General features: G+C 53.0%; 1 non-coding gene across 1 annotated transcript; it reads left to right on the forward strand.

Moving 5' to 3' along the window:
- The first annotated feature begins 6,175 nt into the window (after positions 1-6,175).
- On the forward strand, positions 6,176-6,262 carry TRNASTOP-UCA (transfer RNA opal suppressor (anticodon UCA)). The gene has a single exon. It is a non-coding gene; the product is annotated as a tRNA-Sec (tRNA).
- Positions 6,263-12,539: the final 6,277 nt, after the last annotated feature.

The raw sequence follows: 12,539 nt of genomic DNA on the forward strand, positions 1-12,539 counted from the left end.
TGTGGCCTTGTTACGCGCGTCACACCGCGGTTTTAGATCGGCCGGTCCTTCGGTCACGAGTTTGGTGAGAAGGTCTGGGGTCTGACGCCGTGGGCGTGACGTATTACTGTTAGTCGCGGCTGTGCGATTGTCGCATGTTGGTGGCGGCGATCGTGGATCCGTGACACCTTGGATTACACTTTGCAGCAATTATATTTTTTTTGTGGCTGTTGGTGTCATAGCGGGAGAGCCGGGACCCCCCAACCGGGACCCTGGACCCCGGACCCCAACCTGGACCCCAGACCCCGGACCCCAACCGGGACCTTGGACCGCTAACCTCTAGAACATTCTTCGATCTAGTACTCTCTTTACACTCTTCCCTCCCTCTAGTCCTCGCTTTCCTTTTCTCTCTCTCACCCTCTCTTTCTCGCACCCCATTACTGCCTCTCTATCACCAGATTTTACATTTCATTTTCTCTTGTTATCACTTCCTCGTCCCGGCACCAGCCGGGTTCACACGTGTGCGGTGCAGCATATCGCATGTGATTCACACAGGAACCACATTCCCTGCACATCGTATGTGATTCACACAGGAACCGCATTCCCTGCACATCGCATGTGATTCACACAGGAAACGCCCCGCATTCCCTGCACATCACATGTGATTCGCTCAGGAACCGCCCCGCATTCCCTGCACATCACATGTGATTCACACAGGAACCGCAATCCCTGCACATCGCATGTGATTCACACAGGAAACGCCCCGCATTCCCTGCACATCACATGTGATTCACACAGGAACCGCCCCGCATTCCCTGCACATCACATGTGATTCACACAGGAACCGCAATCCCTGCACATCGCATGTGATTCACACAGGAACCGCAATCCATGCACATCGCATGTGATTCGCCCAGGAACCGCACCGCATTCCCTGCACATCACATGTGATTCGCTCAGGAACCGCCCCGCATTCCCTGCACATCACATGTGATTCGCTCAGGAACCGCCCCGCATTCCCTGCACATCACATGTGATTCACACAGGAACCGCCCCGCATTCCCTGCACATCACATGTGATTCACACAGGAACCGCCCCGCATTCCCTGCACATCGCATGTGATTTACACAGGAACCGCATTCCCTGCACATCACATGTGATTCACACAGGAACAGCACCGCATTCCCTGCACATCGCATGTGATTTACACAGGAACAGCACCGCATTCCCTGCACATCGCATGTGATTTACACAGGAACCGCCCCGCATTCCCTGCACATCGCATGTGATTCACACAGGAACCGCCCCGCATTCCCTGCACATCACATGTGATTCACACAGGAACCGCCCCGCATTCCCTGCACATCGCATGTGATTTACACAGGAACCGCCCCGCATTCCCTGCACATCGCATGTGATTCACACAGGAACCGCATTCCCTGCGCATCGCATGTGATTCACACAGGAACCGCCCCGCATTCCGCGCACATCGCATGTGATTCACACAGGAACCTCCCCGCATTCCCCGCACATCGCATGTGATTCACACAGGAACCGCCCCGCATTCCCCTGCACATCGCATGTGATTCACACAGGAACCGCATTCCCTGCACATCACATGTGATTCACACAGGAACCGCCCCGCATTCCCCGCACATCGCATCCGATTCACACAGGAACCGCCCCGCATTCCCTGCACATCACATGTGATTCACACAGGAACCGCCCCGCATTCCCTGCACATCGCATGTGATTCACACAGGAACCGCCCCGCATTCCCCGCACATCGCATGTGATTCACACAGGAACCGCATTCCCTGCACATCACATGTGATTCACACAGGAACCGCCCCGCATTCCCTGCACATCGCATGTGATTTACACAGGAACCGCATTCCCTGCACATCACATGTGATTCACACAGGAACAGCACCGCATTCCCTGCACATCGCATGTGATTTACACAGGAACAGCACCGCATTCCCTGCACATCGCATGTGATTTACACAGGAACCGCCCCGCATTCCCTGCACATCGCATGTGATTCACACAGGAACCGCCCCGCATTCCCTGCACATCACATGTGATTCACACAGGAACCGCCCCGCATTCCCTGCACATCGCATGTGATTTACACAGGAACCGCCCCGCATTCCCTGCACATCGCATGTGATTCACACAGGAACCGCATTCCCTGCACATCACATGTGATTCACACAGGAACCGCACCGCATTCCCTGCGCATCGCATGTGATTCACACAGGAACCGCCCCGCATTCCGCGCACATCGCATGTGATTCACACAGGAACCTCCCCGCATTCCCCGCACATCGCATGTGATTCACACAGGAACCGCCCCGCATTCCCTGCACATCGCATGTGATTCACACAGGAACCGCATTCCCTGCACATCACGTGATTCACACAGGAACCGCCCCGCATTCCCCGCACATCGCATCCGATTCACACAGGAACCGCCCCGCATTCCCTGCACATCACATGTGATTCACACAGGAACCGCCCCGCATTCCCTGCACATCGCATGTGATTCACACAGGAACCGCCCCGCATTCCCCGCACATCGCATGTGATTCACACAGGAACCGCATTCCCTGCACATCACATGTGATTCACACAGGAACCGCCCCGCATTCCCTGCACATCGCATGTGATTTACACAGGAACCGCCCCGCATTCCCTGCACATCACATGTGATTCACACAGGAACCGCCCCGCATTCCCTGCACATCGCATGTGATTCACACAGGAACCGCCCCGCATTCCCTGCACATCACATGTGATTCACACAGGAACCGCCCCGCATTCCCTGCACATCGCATGTGATTCACACAGGAACCGCCCCGCATTCCCCGCACATCGCATGTGATTCACACAGGAATCGCATTCCCTGCACATCGCATGTGATTCACACAGGAACCGCCCCGCATTCCCTGCACATCACATGTGATTCACACAGGAACCGCCCCGCATTCCCTGCACATCGCATGTGATTCACACAGGAACCGCCCCGCATTCCCCGCACATCGCATGTGATTCACACAGGAACCGCATTCCCTGCACATCACATGTGATTCACACAGGAACCGCCCCGCATTCCCTGCACATCACATGTGATTCACACAGGAACCGCCCCGCATTCCCTGCACATCGCATGTGATTCACACAGGAACCGCCCCGCATTCCCTGCACATCGCATGTGATTCACACAGGAACCGCCCCGCATTCCCTGCACATCGCATGTGATTCACACAGGAACTCCCCCGTATTCCCCACACATCACATGTGATTAACACAGGAACCGCCCCGCATTCCCTGCAGATCACATGTGATTTGTGTGCGTTGCGATCAGAGTCGTACATTTTGTATGGCTCTCATCGCACACGCACCAAAAACACGCAGAACCCTTTTTTTTGGTCCGCACTAGAATTGGATCGTACGGGTATTCACACCTATGTGATCCGATTCTGTACTTCGCACCGCGTTTTGCGGACTGATTTCGGGGTGTTGTTATCTTAACATACACACCCGCAGCAGTTCGCATGAACGGGGTGCGATTATGATGTGCAGAAACCGGTGTGAATTCCGCACCCCAACAGTGTGAACCCGGGCTGACGTCATGACGCAGACATCAGTGTGAACCCGGGCTCACGTCATGACGCAGACATCAGTGTGAACCCGGGCTGACGTCATGACGCAGACATCAGTGTGAACCCGGGCTCACGTCATGACGCAGACATCAGTGTGAACCCGGGCTGACGTCATGACGCAGACATCAGTGTGAACCCGGGCTCACGTCATGACGCAGACATCAGTGTGAACCTGGGCTGACGTCATGATGCAGACATCAGTGTGAACCTGGGCTGACGTCATGATGCAGACATCAGTGTGAACCCGGGCTCACGTCATGAGGCAGACATCAGTGTGAACCTGGGCTGATGTCATGACGCAGACATCAGTGTGAACCCGGGCTCACGTCATGACGCAGACATCAGTGTGAACCTGGGCTGACGTCATGACGCAGACATCAGTGTGAACCTGGGATGACGTCATGACGCAGACATCAGTGTGAACCCGGGCTCATGTCATGACGCAGACATCAGTGTGAACCCGGGCTTAGGCTAGGTTCACATCTATGCAGTTTGTGTTTCAGCCGTTTCCGCATTGCGTTTTGTATTTTTGCGCCTGCGTTTTTGATGCATTTTGCATTTTTTTCTTTTTTTCATTTTTCTTGTTGCTAGGCAGATTTAAAATGCAAAATGCATCAAAAACACACTACATGCTTTTCTGCAGCCTTTCCATTGAAGTCTATAGAACCAAAAATGCAACTTTTTGTGTTAAATAAAGTCCCTGATTCTTCCCAGAGAACGCACCGGGGTGAAAATGCGGAGATGTGAACCCGTCCCATAGGAAATCGTGTTCCATGGACTGCACTGCGTTTCTGCAAAATGCTGTGGAAAACACTGAGGTGTGAGCCCGGGGTCAGGGTCTGCTCTGTATTTTGAGGGACATTTGGAGGGGTCTGGGGGACAGTTTGTTTTTTTATAGCCGGCAGGGAAATGTCATTTGCTGGCAATTTTTTTTCTCCTTTGTAAATGTCAGCGCTGCTGCAACACCTTCTGTACATCACAGAGATGGGCCCCTTCACAGGCAGAGCCACTGGTAGAAATCAAGAGGCCCCATACAGCCTACCTGATGGGACCCCCAACCCCACCCTCTAAGGGGGGAAAGAGGTGGGGTGAGAAAGTGTGAGAGGAGAAGGTGGGGGGGGGGGGGGATGTGAGAGAAAAGGTTTGGGGGGGTTAGGGAAAGATAAGGGGGAGAGAGGAGGGGCAGTGAGGGGGTGATGGGGGGTTGAGAGAAAGAAGGAGGGGGAGAGAGGGGGGAAGAGAAGGGAGGTGAGAGAGAGGGAAGTGGGGGGGGGTAAGAGAGGGGGGTGAGATAGAGAGGGGGGGTGGGGGGGTTGAGAGAGAGTGGGGATGGGGGGGTAAGAGAGGGGGTGAGATAGAGAGAGGGTTGGGGGGGTGAGAGAGGGGAGTGGAGGGAGTGAGAGATAGGGGTGAGATAAAGAGAGGGGGCTGGGGGGAGAGAGAGAGGGGGGGTTGAGAGACAGGGAGATGAGAGAGAGGGGGATGAGAAAGGGGGTGAGATAGAGAGGGGGTTGGGGGTGAGTAGGGTGAGAGAGGGGGGATGAGAGAGGGGGGTGAGATAAAGAGATGGGGCTGGGGAATGGGAGAGAGGGGGTGAGACAGAGAGTGTGTTGGGGGGTGAGAGAGTTGAGTGCAGGGAGTGAGAGATAGGGGTGAGATAAAGAGAGGGGGCTGGGGGGTGAGAGAGAGAGGGGGTTGAGAGACAGGGAGACAAGAGAGAGGGGCATGAGAAAGTGGGGTGAGATAGAGAGGGGGTGGGGTGTTGAGAGAGGGGGGTGAAATAAAGGGGGATGAGAGAGAGGGGGGTGAAATAAAGGGGGATGAGAGAGAGGGGGGTGAAAGAAAGGGGGGTAAGAGAGAGAGGGGGATTACAACATAATATATACATCATAATATATACAACATAATATATACATCATAATATATACATCATAATATATACATCATAATATATACAACACAAATATATACATCATAATATATACAACATAATATATACATCATAATATATACAAAATATAAACAACATAATATATACAACATAATATATACAACATAATATATACAACATAATATATACAACATAATATATACATCATAATATATACAACATAAATATAAACATCAACATCAAAAAAATATAAAAAATACAAATAAAACGACAAACTCTTCATCCCGGGAAACGTAGAAATGTTTAGGAATCCACAGACAAGTCCAGACTTTGACCTGAACCTTTTATCCTCTTCAGTTCCCTTTAAATATTTAAATACGTTCCCATCTGCCAATACCCAGAATGCTTTTCACAGAACAGCGTGCAGCTGGGCCGGCACGGTCTCTGCTCACTGCTGCGTCTCATCTTGATATACTGCATTGTGATTGGACGATTCGTTGAGCTCCGTGCCAATCGCAGTCCTAATATTAGATTTGTTTGTTTTAATTCTAGGGGTGAAAATAATATAAACCTCCCTAAGCTCGATCGTCCAATCAGCTGAGGGTTCATATACCCCGAGGGCAGGAGGGTTCCATTGCCCAGATGATCCTCAGTGGTCTGGGGTGCCGGCTTCAAACCGGTAGCTGCCTAGCGGCAGAGTGGTTCAATTCCACCTTCTGGGCGTGGGAGGTCCGCTGTGACCCCTGAGATGAGTCTGACAATCAGGAAGTTGTTTTATCTTCACATCATGTGTCACGGAAATGACTCCTCCTACAAAGGTACAATGTACAGTCTGATCACTGGGGGAGGGGAGACTGAGGAAATGACTCCTCCTCCTTCTTCTACAAAGTTACAATGTACAGTCTGATCACTGGGGGAGGGGAGACTGAGGAAATGACTCCTCCTCCTTCTACAAAGGTACAATGTACAGTCTGATCACTGGGGGAGGAGAGACTGAGGAAATGATTCCTCCTCCTCCTACAAAGTTACAATGTACAGTGTGATCACTGGGGGAGGGGAGACTGAGGAAATGACTCCTCCTCCTTCTACAAAGGTACAATGTACAGTCTGATCACTGGGGGAGGGGAGACTGAGGAAATGACTCCTCCTCCTCCTACAAAGTTACAATGTAGTCTGATCGCTGGGGGGAGGGGACTGAGGAAATGACTCCTCCTCCTCCTACAAAGTTACAATGTACAGTCTGATCACTGGGGGAGGGGAGACTGAGGAAATGACTCCTCCTCCTACAAAGTTACAATGTACAGTCTGATCACTGGGGGAGGGGAGACTGAGGAAATGACTCCTCCTTCTACAAAGGTACAATGTACAGTCTGATCACTGGGGGAGGAGACTGAGGAAATGACTCCTCCTCCTCCTACAAAGTTACAATGTACAGTGTGATCACTGGGGGGAGGGGAGACTGAGGAAATGCTTCCTCCTCCTCCTGCAAAGTTACAATGTACAGTCTGATCACTGAGGGAGGAGACTGAGGAAATGACTCCTCCTTCTACAAAGGTACAATGTACAGTCTGATCACTGGGGGAGGAGACTGAGGAAATGACTCCTCCTCCTCCTACAAGGTTACAATGTACAGTCTGATCACTGAGGGAGGAGACTGAGGAAATGACTCCTCCTCCTCCTACAAGGTTACAATGTACAGTCTGATCACTGAGGGAGGAGACTGAGGAAATGACTCCTCCTTCTACAAAGTTACAATGTACAGTCTGATCACTGGGGGAGGGGAGACTGAGGAAATGACTCCTCCTCCTCCTACAAAGTTACAATGTACAGTCTGATCACTGGGGGAGGGGACTGAGGAAATGACTCCTCCTCCTTCTACAAAGTTACAATGTACAGTCAGATCACGGGGGGAGGGGAGACTGAGGAAATGCTTCCTCCTGCTTGCAGCAGGCTGGTGACATCATCCCAGCCTAGGCACAGTCACTGGAGATGAAGGACGGCATTTTAGTAATAAAAGGTGCAACTTACCTGATAAATGATATGTGAGAACTCCTTTCCTGCCATCAGAGCCCCCCCCCCCCCACCACTCACTGAGGGCCCATTCACATCAGGTGGGGTGGGACTGTATTATAGTCCCACCACCAGTCCAGGTCTCCTATGTTCCCGTGTTGCAGGCAGGCCGTCCACCGTCCTTTATTGTGGCATTTCAATAAAGTTTGTTTAAAAAAAAAAGAGTGAACGAGCGAGCAGAGCGACGCAGAGGCCGGTGTGAATGAGCCCCGGGACAGTCGCTGGAATGATCCCCCCCTCCCCGCTCTGGACCCGGCACACTTTGGATGGTGCGACTATAGAAGACTGAATATGGCCGCTGTAGGTCACGTGACTCCTGACTTTGGCGCAGTTGTCACAACAATCATTGATTCGTACGTCTCTGTCCAGCCCCGCCCTGGAGGACCGAACTGACGCTGGGGGGGTGCAGTCCGGCTTGTCGCTGGAAATTTACATCAAGTTGGAAAGCAGATGGCATCCGGAATGGAGAGGAAGGGGAGGAACTCCGCCATATGCACAGAAAAGTACTGAAGTGTAGAGGCCGAACTTTTCCTGTAGTTTTAGGTGGAGTGGAGAAGGGTTACGCCCTCTGCCGGGTTCTCTTTTGCTGTCTGTGTGCCATGGGGGGAAATTTCCCTTCACTTCCTGTCCCAGAGACACAACAGGAAGTCAGAGGACATCTCCTGAAGTGAGGGAAGACAAAATTCCAACAAGGAAGCAAAAAAAGGCGAGTGTTTGACACCAACACATAAAGTGCAGCGCCTCTCTACATAGCTAGGGGGAGCTAGAGAGTTTTACTTTAGATAGAAAGGCTGAGTAGCAGCCTGGGCATGAGTCAGCTGGGTCATTTAGGTCAGGGCTGAGGGCTCTGCAGATCAGTTCCCTGATGCCTCCCCCTGCTCTAGAGACTTGAGAAGTTCCTAGAAGACAGTGGGCGGGGGTGAGGAGGGGCTGGTCTGCATACTTGAGGGATCCTGACCAATTCCCAGACAGGAGGTTTGGCATGGGGTCAGGGCAGCCCCTAAGTGTGACTAAGCCTGCTCAACAGCAGGAGAGTTCGGGTGGAAGATGAAGTGAGAGGCTGGGATGCAGGAGCCAGGGAGGGGGTCCATTGGGAAAGGGCCTATCTCCAGGTTGGACTTGGAAAGGAAAATCGCTTGACCTCACCGGTCCCCTGAGGGAAGACCACCTGTAGAGCCAGGGAAGGAGCCAGCCCAGCAGAAGGCCTCAAGGCAGCCACCAACCCAACCATCCTGCAGGCGAGGATGGAAGACGGAATGAGAGGCTGGGATGCAGGAGACTGGGAGGGGGCCCAGTGGGAAGGGCCTACCTCCAGGTTGGACTTGTAAAGGAGAATCTCTTGACCTCACTGGTCCTCCGAGAGGGGACCACCTGTAGAGCCAGGGAAGGAGCCAGCCCAGCAGAAGGCCTGAAGGAAGCCACCAACCCAACCATCCTGCAGGCAAGGATGGAAGATGGGATGAGAGGCTGGGATGCAGGAGCCTGGGAGGGGGCCCAGTGGGAAGGGGCCTACTTCCAGGTTGGACTTGTAAAGGAGAATCACTTGACCTCATCAGTCCCCCAAGAAAGGACCACCTCTACAGCCAGCCCAGCAGAAGGCCTCAAGGCAGCCACCAACCCAACCATCCTGCAGGCGAGGATGGAAGACGGAATGAGAGGCTGGGATGCAGGAGACTGGGAGGGGGCCCAGTGGGAAGGGCCTACCTCCAGGTTGGATTTGGAAAGGAGAATCTCTTGACCTCACTGGTCCTCCGAGAGGGGACCACCTGTAGAGCCAGGGAAGGAGCCAGCCCACCAGAAGGCCTGAAGGAAGCCACCAACCCAACCATCCTGCAGGCAAGGATAGAAGACGGGATGAGAGGCTGGGATGCAGGAGCCTGGGAGGGGGCCCAGTGGGAAGGGGCCTACTTCCAGGTTGGACTTGTAAAGGAGAATCACTTGACCTCATCAGTCCCCCAAGAGAGGACCACCTCTAGAGCCAGACCACCAGAAGGCCTGAAGGCAGCTACCAACCCAACCAACCTGCAGGCGAGGAACAGTGAGTAATCCTACACCCCCTGAGCCAGATATGGGGAGAGGGCATTCCGGGGGGAAACCTGACTAGCCTCCATCTGGGATGGTGCATTTATAGTGACAGGTTCTGGGACCTGTTCCTGAAAGATTCCCTCAGTTCAGCTGGATGAGAAGAGGCTTCATCTGGGGTCTGGGGTGGTACACCAGGAGAGGCTGGAGACCCCTTCAAGGAGAGATCTGCATCTGTACATAGTTGCTAAGGAGTTGTCCTCAATTACAGAACCTTTGGGCATCCCATACACCCCTCAACCCATCCAAGTTCAATACCCCCCCAAAAAACAAGCTCAAGGACTGTTCTCTGTCTCCAGTGTGCAGGTTGGAGGAAAATGTGTGTTACCCGGCTGTCCAGACTATCTATCCATTCAGTGGTACCCGCCCCTTGGTGATTGGTGATTGGTGATTGGATGGACCGTCACTCACAAGTGACTATCTATCCATCCATTCAGTGGTACCCGCCCCTTGGTGATTGGTGATTGGATGGACCGTCACTCACAAGTGACTATCTATCCATCCATTCAGTGGTACCCGCCCCTTGGTGATTGGTGATTGGTGATTGGATGGACCGTCACTCACAAGTGACTATCCATCCATTCAGTGGTACCCGCCCCTTGGTGATTGGTGATTGGTGATTGGATGGACCGTCACTCACAAGTGACTATCTATCCATCCATTCAGTGGTACCCGCCCCTTGGTGATTGGTGATTGGTGATTGGATGGACCGTCACTCACAAGTGACTATCTATCCATCCATTCAGTGGTACCCGCCCCTTGGTGATTGGTGATTGGTGATTGGTGATTGGACGGACCGTCACTCATAAGCGACTTCTTCCATGAATTCTCTTAGCAATTATTTTACAGGGGAGGTTGCCAGGTCTTTCCCAACCCCCACCATGGAGGAGATCCCACATGGCCAGGGAAGAAACTAGGACAACTTAGACAGGAGCCAATTAACATACCAGCATGTCTTTGGAGTGTGGGAGGAAACCAGGACAAGGGGGGACAAAAAACCTCAACGGCCCCTAAGGGGGTAGTGCTACAAAGTATTCCGGATTTTGTCATCTTACCCACCTCCCGTCCGGCCCATGTATATAAACGTCCTCCCCGCCCCCTGCTTGTGCGCGCTCCCTGGGAGCACGCAGCACTGCGATACGGTGTCCTCCGGACACAGTGGAACACCAATCATCGTACGGGTCCTCTGTGTGAGGTCCAATCATGTGATCACTGATTGGCCAATCAGTGATCACACGCAGAGTAGTAAGCAAGATATCACTTCTGACATCATTGCTTACTACGTGTGAAATCTGTGAATGATCACAGAGATCACATGGTACAGGGCTATTCACAACAACCTTGTACCATGTGACAAGCTGTGACCAATCACAGCTCACAGAGTATTTCTCAATGGCTGCAAGAATGCAGCCAGAGAGAAGGAGAAATTATTCCTCTTGCAGCCTTTATGGGTGTAACAGCAATCAATGTAAAAAAAAAAAAAAACTTCATCGCCCCCCACAAGTAGTACAGTGTCACCATGGTGACCACGTACTTCTAGGATGACGGTATGCAAAAAAAAAAAAAAACCATAAATAATAATATAAAAAATTTAAAAAAGTTTAAAAATTATAATTTTTGGTTATAAACTAATTTGGGTTTTTTTTTAAAAAGATGACTGAATACATTTTGGCCAAGATTTATGGACTGGAAGGGGGGAAGTGTCTGGACTGGAAGGGGGGGAAAGTGTCCGGACTGGAAGGGGGTGAAAGTGTCCGGACTGGAAGGGGGGAAAGTGTCCGGACTGGAAGGGGGTGAAAGTGTCCGGACTGGAAGGGGGTGAAAGTGTCTGGACTGGAAGGGGGGGAAAGTGTTCGGACTGGAAGGGGGGGAAAGTGTCCGGACTGGAAGGGGGGGGAAGTGTTCGGACTGGAAGGGGGGGAAAGTGTCCGGACTGGTAGGGGGGTGAAAGTGTCTGGACTGGAAGGGGGGGGAAGTGTCCGGACTGGTAGGGGGGTGAAAGTGTCTGGACTGGAAGGGGGGGGAAGTGTCCGGACTGGAAGGGGGGGAAAGTGTCCGGACTGGAAGGGGGGGGGAAAGTGTCCGGACTGGAAGGGGGGGGAAAGTGTCCGGACTGGAAGGGGGGGGAAAGTGTCCGGACTGGAAGGGGGGGAAAGTGTCCGGACTGGAAGGGGGGGAAAGTGTCCGGACTGGAAGGGGGGGAAAGTGTCCGGACTGGAAGGCGGGGAAAGTGTCCGGACTGGAAGGGGGGGGGGGAAGTGTCCAGACTGGAGGGGGGGAAAGTGTCCGGACTGGAAGGGGGGGAAAGTGTCCGGACTGGAAGGGGGGGAAAGTGTCCGGACTGGAAGGCGGGGAAAGTGTCCGGACTGGAAGGGGGGGGGGAAGTGTCCGGACTGGAAAGGGGGGAAAGTGTCCGGACTGGAAGGGGGGGAAAGTGTCCAGACTGGAAGGGGGGGAAAGTGTCCGGACTGGAAGGGGGGGGAAGTGTCCGGACTGGAAGGGGGGGAAAGTGTCCGGACTGGAAGGGGGGGAAAGTGTCCGGACTGGAAGGGGGGGGAAAGTGTCCGGACTGGAAGGGGGGGAAGTGTCTGGACTGGAAGGGGGGGAAAGTGTCCGGACAGGAAGGGGGAGGAATTAGTATGATCGCTCCCCCCTCCATGATGAGGAATTAGTATGAGCGCCCCCTCCCCCCCCATGATGAGGAATTAGTATGAGCGCCCCCTCCCCCCCCATGATGAGGAATTAGTATGAGCCCCCCCGCCCTCTATGATGAGGAATTAGTATGAGCGCCCCTCGCTGGGACTGTCGCGGTCAGCGCTCCTCTCATGAATTCTGCGTTTCGGTGATT

This window comes from Staurois parvus, unplaced genomic scaffold (genome assembly GCF_062004578.1).
Source record: "Staurois parvus isolate SC_StPar_1 unplaced genomic scaffold, SC_StPar_1.0 ptg003300l, whole genome shotgun sequence".
NCBI classification, from domain to species: Eukaryota; Metazoa; Chordata; class Amphibia; order Anura; family Ranidae; genus Staurois; species Staurois parvus.